This window comes from Acanthochromis polyacanthus, chromosome 7 (genome assembly GCF_021347895.1).
Source record: "Acanthochromis polyacanthus isolate Apoly-LR-REF ecotype Palm Island chromosome 7, KAUST_Apoly_ChrSc, whole genome shotgun sequence".
In the NCBI taxonomy this organism is placed as follows: domain Eukaryota; kingdom Metazoa; phylum Chordata; class Actinopteri; family Pomacentridae; genus Acanthochromis; species Acanthochromis polyacanthus.
In genome coordinates this window covers 18,991,627-18,998,984 of record NC_067119.1, presented here as the reverse complement: position 1 = coordinate 18,998,984, position 7,358 = coordinate 18,991,627, and the positions used below count along the sequence as shown (strand labels likewise).

Genomic DNA, 7,358 nt, shown 5'->3' with positions numbered 1-7,358 from the left:
CAAATTATGATGGACTTGTTTCCTTGTTTATGTGAATTACAGCATCAATAGCTGCAACAATAAAATACAATAAGCAACACTCTATACATTTAACAATAACCTTAGAACAATAACAAACAGTAACAATATTCCATATTCTTAAGTCATTTAATATTGCACAGCTCAACAAACATCCTAGTGTTCTGCATAGAAATCACAAAAAGATGCTCTCAATAATCTTTCACAGTGAGCAGATGTTCTTTTGTTGCAGGTACGTGGTCCAGACGTGGCCATCGAACAGGCTGGGGGGTCTGGCACCGTGGACTTCCTAGAGTACCTCCTCTTTTTGCATTCTTCATATGGGGTGGAAATAAAGTAACGTTTGTTTAGCACGTCGATCAAAGGCCTGTAGGTGTAAAGCAGGAAGCCCTCCACAATGAGGATGTGAGTCTCCTCCTCCTCCTTGTGGTCGGACTTCGGGATGATTTCTGTGTCCAGGGTGTTATTGACGCCATGAGACTTCTCAAACTTCACCGGGTTCTCCAGCCACTCGTAGATCGTACTCATCATAGCGTCCATGTCCAGAGCAGTGATGACATCATACTGCTTAAAGCCATCTTCACTAACTTCAATCTGACCTTGGGGCTTGAAGAAGTCATCCTGATGGACCACGTAGCAGTTGGGCAGGTTCTTGATCAGGCGGTTGGTGAGGGTAGTTTTGCCTCCATCGGTTACGCCACCGATGCCGATGATGAACTTCATGTTCTCGGATTGGTCAAAGCTCATAAAAAGGGTCAAAAACGTCAACAAAAACCGGGTCAGGAGTGAAACATTTAAAAAGAAAAACCTTAAAGATTTAATTGAAAAATTAAACACTGGGAAAGAAAAGGAATTTTTTCAAACAAGCCGATAAAACATTTAAAAAAACAATTAAACATTAAAAAGACAAAACATTTCAAAATTAAATCAGACATTAGAAAAGAATAAAAGGTGAGAAAAGAGAAAATCTAAACATTTAAGAAGAATCAGACTAAAGACAAAACATTTGAAAATACACCAGTTAGACTTTAGAAAATCAAATTAAACAGAAGAGACAATAAAACAATCAAAAAGAGCAAAAACAGATAAAGGTCTTAAAGCATTTTCTAGTCTGAAATGAAACATCAAGTTGTTTCTTCAAACATTTCCTCTTTCTATGTTCTTGGTTTGACTGTGGACAGATTTACCAAGAACTCATTTCAGAAAACTGCTTTCCAGATAAAGTCTACTTGTAGTTGAAGGCATCGATCAAACTAATGTTACCTTCTAATGTCCACAAATTTAACTGTTCAGTGAAGAGAATCAAAGTTTGTTCCTGCCGTCTCTGGAGCTGAAGCTGGATTGGATCAGACCAAAGTACCGTCCAATCACGATGCCAGCTGCTTCTCAAAAGGCTCCTTCATCTGGCAGCACTTCTTCTGAGGGGAAGCTGAGCTTCAGCAGAACTTTGGAGATGTGTTCCAGTGGTTGGTGAATGTGTGAGCAGATAGAGAGGGACCTTTGAATTATTCAGAAAGGAAAATGGGGAACCCATTGGTAGTTTTAGTTTAAGATGTTACTGCGGTGTGTTGTTGGGTTTTAAGAGGTGAACAGGAAGTTTTTTCGTATTGATGATCTTTTACTTTGTTCCTGGTTGGAATGCCCATCAATGCTAATGTGAAGTTCACTTTTAGCTCTGTTTATTTATTTTTATTTCACTAACATCCATTTGCTTTTAACCCCCTCACATGTTGTGTTGTTGTAAACTTACTCTTTCAAATAAATACTCATCTAACCCTCTGGAAACCAGCGTTTGGATGGTTTTTGTGTTGCTCCTCACCTACTTCAGACAGCTGAATATTCGGATACCAAAATTAATATCCGGAAAGAGCCGTTGCGAACGAATATTCGGATATTCGGGTCCAGCCCAGGCGTAAACTAACCGTGACATCACTCGTTTGTTTCAACGCCGAGAAAATGAAGCCCGGATTTGGCTACTTCCTGGTCGGCGTTTTAGATTTTTTGGAGCCAGTGACATAAAAAGCGTCATCAAACAGACTGGACCGGAGAGCAACTAGGGGCAGGATTGGCTGAGAACTCTCTTATCCCGCCCACGTTTTACCGCAGAGGCTTCTGTTGCTGTCTATCAAGTATAGCCACGCCCCCTGACTCCGCCAACTTTAACGATTTATTTAAAATTCAGTATTGATTTATTTTAAGATCTGCCACCTGATCTCTCATTTTGACCATGAAAACTAACGGGGAAAAAATCCTGAGCGGTAGAAAAATCAGTCTATCAAATTTTATTTTCTCCAAAAATGAATTGGGGTCTATGGAGAAAGAGCTTCTTGGAGCCAACCCTAGCGGACGGCGTGATATTGCAAGTTTTTGACACTTCCGGGTTGACTTCAATTCTGGAGCCAGATGCTACGTCCACTATATATAGGCTGAATCCCAAACCTCCCCCTACACACTCCCCCTCCACTACCGAGTGTCACTCCAAAAGAAGTCACACTCGCAGCTGTGGAGGGCACCTATTATTGAAGGGGGAGGGTATAAATACGATAATTAGGAATGGGACACCCTGTCGCCTCACTGGAAAACGGAAGACGTCATCGCCATGGTAACACAAAGACGCCTACTGTGCATGGCTGTAGTGCTGTGGCACAGGTTACAGGCAATGATGTAGGAGCTACATTCTGCTTCAAATAATTTGAAGTCATCCCACATGTTTTCCAATCCTATTATCTGGCATTTCAAATCCAACAAATGAATAAATGAATTCTGTCAGTTGTGTTCAAATTTTAAGGTGTCAGGGGGTGCACAATTAAATCAAACGTCAGCAGAGAAGAAGATTTGTTTCTTTTGTTTTATCTTTTTTCACCACTCTTTTTGTGATGTTCTGTTAGTGTGAAAAAGGCGTGGGAGAAATAAAGGACGCATGTGGAACTTACATCGATATGTTTTTTCCTCCTCCATTTCGACGTTGCACTTCCTCAAAAAATTGTGCAGAGTGAGCATCGATGCAGACTCGCTATTTAAGAACTGAACAGTCCACTCCCCCTCCGCACTACACGGTTTGGGACGGCCCTTAATATGGAGGACCCTCCACGGGAATGCGCAAATGGAGGGGTAGTGTGTAGGGATAGTGTGTAGGGGGCGGTTTGGGATTCAGCCTTACAGTCTATGGTCCAGCCCGAGGCGCTAGGGCGCCACCCCCTCTGTCTCACATCATGCAGAGAGTCACAGCCCTTCCTTTAATAAAACGTTTTTAAAGTTACATTTACATATATATCCTATGTTTTTAACAAGCAAAATTGATAATAGAGCCTGTAGAGAGTTACTAAGATGCATAATTTATAATAAAAAGTCATATTAGAAACGTCATATCTGGCCTGGGGCGCACTCATCTTTCCCCATTGACTCTCGTTATAACTTTGACATGCGCAGTTCGTTCCTCTTCAATACAAGAGACAGGAGACCGCGGGGCACAGGCTGACAGCGCCCCGCTGAGCGATCAGAGCGATCAGAGGGAGACTCTGATCGCTTTACACACCACCGGCCATGGGGTGGCAGCAGAAGCGAGCGGTTTGTTCATCCGCTTGCCTTTAATTAAAACTTGCATATAAAAAATAACACAGATGTAGAGGTGCTGGCATTAATCTCTAAAATGTGAGGATTTACTTTTTTGTCATTTAATAATGTAAATAGAAATGTTAGTTGACACAAGTGGCACTTTAGACTGAAAGCCTGTTGATTTTCATACGTTCTGAAATCTGCGGAATTACTGTTTTTCTTTATTTTCATTGTAAATATTTAATGTTAGTTGACAGAAGCACTTTGGGCTCAAAGCCTAAGATAAGATGGGTTTTATTTGTCACATGCACAGTTATACATAGTGTAATGCCTAATGGTTTCAGTATTTTGTTTTCAGGCAAAGTGACAAATTTTTATTGCTTTGATCTTAAATATGCAGATTTGCTGTTTTCTCATTGTCATGTAAGGTTGTTAATGTAAAAGTTAGCTCACAGAAGCACTGTCTGCTTTAAGCCTTATAGTTAGGTTTTTTTTTTAACAAAATGTCCAATGTTTGTTGGTTTCACAGGTATGGATTTGTTTTTGTTTATTTGAGTATGTAAATATAAATATGTTGTTCCAAAGATTTTGCTGGACAGAAGAAGCACTTGGCACTCTTTGAAGCTGGAAAAATGAATTGTTTCTTTCTTTTTTTTTTACTTTTGAAGTACAAAATAGATTCGCATATTTATACATTCTTAATTTGTTTAATTATAGAAAAGGAGATTTTAAGGGTTTGTGTGTACCAATTACACCTTATCTGGAGCAAATCACATCAAACACTGGGGAGATAAATTCAAATTCACTAGCTAGTAACATTTACGTGCATTAAATTGTCTATTTGACTCAGCAGTACTGCTAAGGTGTACCCTCGTAGCACATCAAATGGCTGTGAACATAATTTACATCAATTCTTGTATTCCGGTGTTGTCGACTCTGCTATTTGGTTTTGTAAATTAAGTCCGCCCCCCCAAGAGAAAAATTCACCAGCCGCCACTGGCAGGAGGGATCCTGATTCCCAAGGAGAAGAATTCCTCAGCCGTCAGTTCCACCAAATCAGCCTTCTGAATGTGGAAGGAAAGATATTCTTCAGTGTTGTGGCCCAGAGGCTCTCAGTATTCTTGCAGAAGAACAACTTTGTTGACACCTCAGTGCAGAAGGTAGGGATAAGCGGATTCTCAGGATGCCTGGAACACACGAATGTCATCTGGCATCAGATATAGACAGCCATGAAGGAGAAGGAAGACCTGCATGTGGTTTTCTTACATCTTGCTAATGCCTTCGGGCCACGAGATTTTGTGGACAGCGTTCAACTTCTTCCAAGTCCCAGAAGGCATCACAAGGCTGGTCAAAGCTTATGTTTACACACATACAATTACATACTACGCCGTAGGATTGAGAAAAGGAAACTTGGAATGACTTGCTATGCTAATAAATTAAGGACAAAGAACTGAATTAGCCAATATACTGGAAACCAAAGTTATTTAATTTAATAAGTATAACCTTGCTTAGTAACATTTCAATTATTTGAGAGCAGTCCTAAAGAACTGCCTGTAATGCCAATCATAAAATCGGTTTGGAGGAAGAACATAGATGGTAATCTGGATATATACGAGTTGGGCTTTATTCCTACTATTGGTAGTATTGGTGGTAGTAAGAGTAATGCAACTACTACTAGTGGTAGTGGTGGTACACTAACTGCTGCTGCTGATACTGACACTGCTACTACAACTTGTAATACTATTACAAATGCTGATACTACTTCTATGACTAAGCTATTTATACTACTACTGCTGCTTGTACTTTTAGTATTACTACTACTACTTGTACAACTATACTACAGCTACTATTAATCCTGGTGTTTGGTTGTCAAGCTGCTCGCTCGTGTTAGTGTTTTGTTAGTGGCTAACTAGTTAGCTCTCATCGACTGGAAGCTCTCAACAAGAATTAATAATGAAAAAAGAGCCAAAAAGTATTCTTACCTATGAAAAGTCATTCCACGTTTACTTGTCTCAGTCGTACGACGTAGTGTGCAACTGTATGCAGCACAGTGAGAAAGCATACTTGTTTCCGTTTTCACGCCATCTACATCAACAGAATGCTTTGAGACCCCACTAGCTTAGCCTCACCATAGCACACAGCTCAAAGGTGCGTGTCCTATCTACTGATTCATATCTCTGGTCTTATCTACTGATTCATATCTCTGGTCCTATGTACTGATTCATATCTATGCAAATTAGTCTGGTCTGATGCAGTCTCGATGATGACATTTCATGAGTACGTGAGAATGCAAGTACGGACAGTTATATACTGAGAAATGGCCGTAGTCTTCTTACCGCAAAGGTACACAGCTGCTCGTCTTCTCTTCCGGCATCAGGAAACGTCTTCAAGGCTTCTTCAAATTCAAACCAAATACAATCAAAAGATCAAACTAATGTCATTAGTGCATTCAGGTGCAGTCGGACAATGAAGTTCCGTTCATGAGCGTGGGAAATCAGAGTAGCAGTAATGTGGATTTCCAACGAATTTTTTTATTTTATTTTATTCTATTTATTTATTTATTTATTTATTTTGGGGGGGGGCACACGGGGTGGGCAATCAGATCACAGGGGGCTGGGGGTGGGGGGCACTGAACTGACGTCCTTGCATGCCTTTTTACTTCATATCAGAAGTCCTACTCTTATCCTTTGTACAAAAATGTATTTGTGATTGTATTTGAGTTTGTTCACATGGAAAACTCTCCATGTGATTCCCCTGTAAATATTAAATAAAGTTTGTGTATGTATGTCTTTTCAAAGAAGCACGGAGGCTTAATTCATATTGTCGAAATATTGCATCAGCATACCTCAACAACTCCTCTAAAATGATTTCAAATCTGTTTAAAGATGAGCAATGCCACGAGCAACGGTAATGTCCACTGGTGACTGTCTCGCTTCTGTGGTGGACTTCTGAAGGTGTTGTGTGGGGGGATGGCCTGGGTAGGCCCAGTTGTGGCTAACTTGAGAGCCAGCTGCCTGCCAGTCATCTCAGCTCATTATCCTGTAGCTGAAGGCCTGCACTCCAGACCTTGTTCTCCCTACACAAAGTCCTGTCTGAATGGACCACCACCCAGTTTCTTCCACCTTCATCCAGCTAACTGCAACCATTGTCACACCTGGGGAGTATAAATCTACAACCAACCTCACAGTCAGGGTGGTTGGGATATAATGTACCTCTTGTGTCTGGGTGTTTTTTGTCAGATTTTTACTTTGGTTAGCTGCTGTTAATGTAGTGAAGAAACTACTTGTGTGTAACTTTACCTTCTGTTGGCAGCTGGTAGCTTAGTGTGGAAGTTACCAGTCTTTGTGAAGACTGTACCTTCATTAGCAGCTGTTTAGCTTGGTGTAGGAGTTACTTGAGTCTTGTGTGTTTGTATGCTTTAATGCATTTTTTTAAGTTGTTTTTGTGTTGTTGATTATGGGTGTTGGTATGGTGTTTAAGTCCGACTGAGTTAGTTGTTTTGTTTTTATTTAGCTAATTTCATAACTCTGTTAGCCTTCATTTGGTTTTAGTTGGCTCTTTAATTTAGCAACATTCACCAGCCTTGTTTTTCTTTTCTTGTATAATCACTTTTCTGTTAATTTTGTCACTAAGTGTAAAAAAGGGCCTTAGGTGAAAACTGACTAAATCTACTGATCAGAAAGGGAATTATTTGGAGTGAGGTGGGTTACTCTACATTATATCAAGCATTTAAACATCTGGCATTTAGTAAGAGGGTCCGGACTGGAAACACACTCCACAGTTTT

General features: G+C 40.3%; 1 pseudogene; it reads right to left on the bottom strand.

Moving 5' to 3' along the window:
* Window positions 1-170: 170 nt before the first annotated feature.
* LOC110950660 (nicotinamide riboside kinase 2-like) lies at window positions 171-916 on the bottom strand (annotated as a pseudogene).
* Between the last annotated feature and the right edge of the window lie 6,442 nt (window positions 917-7,358).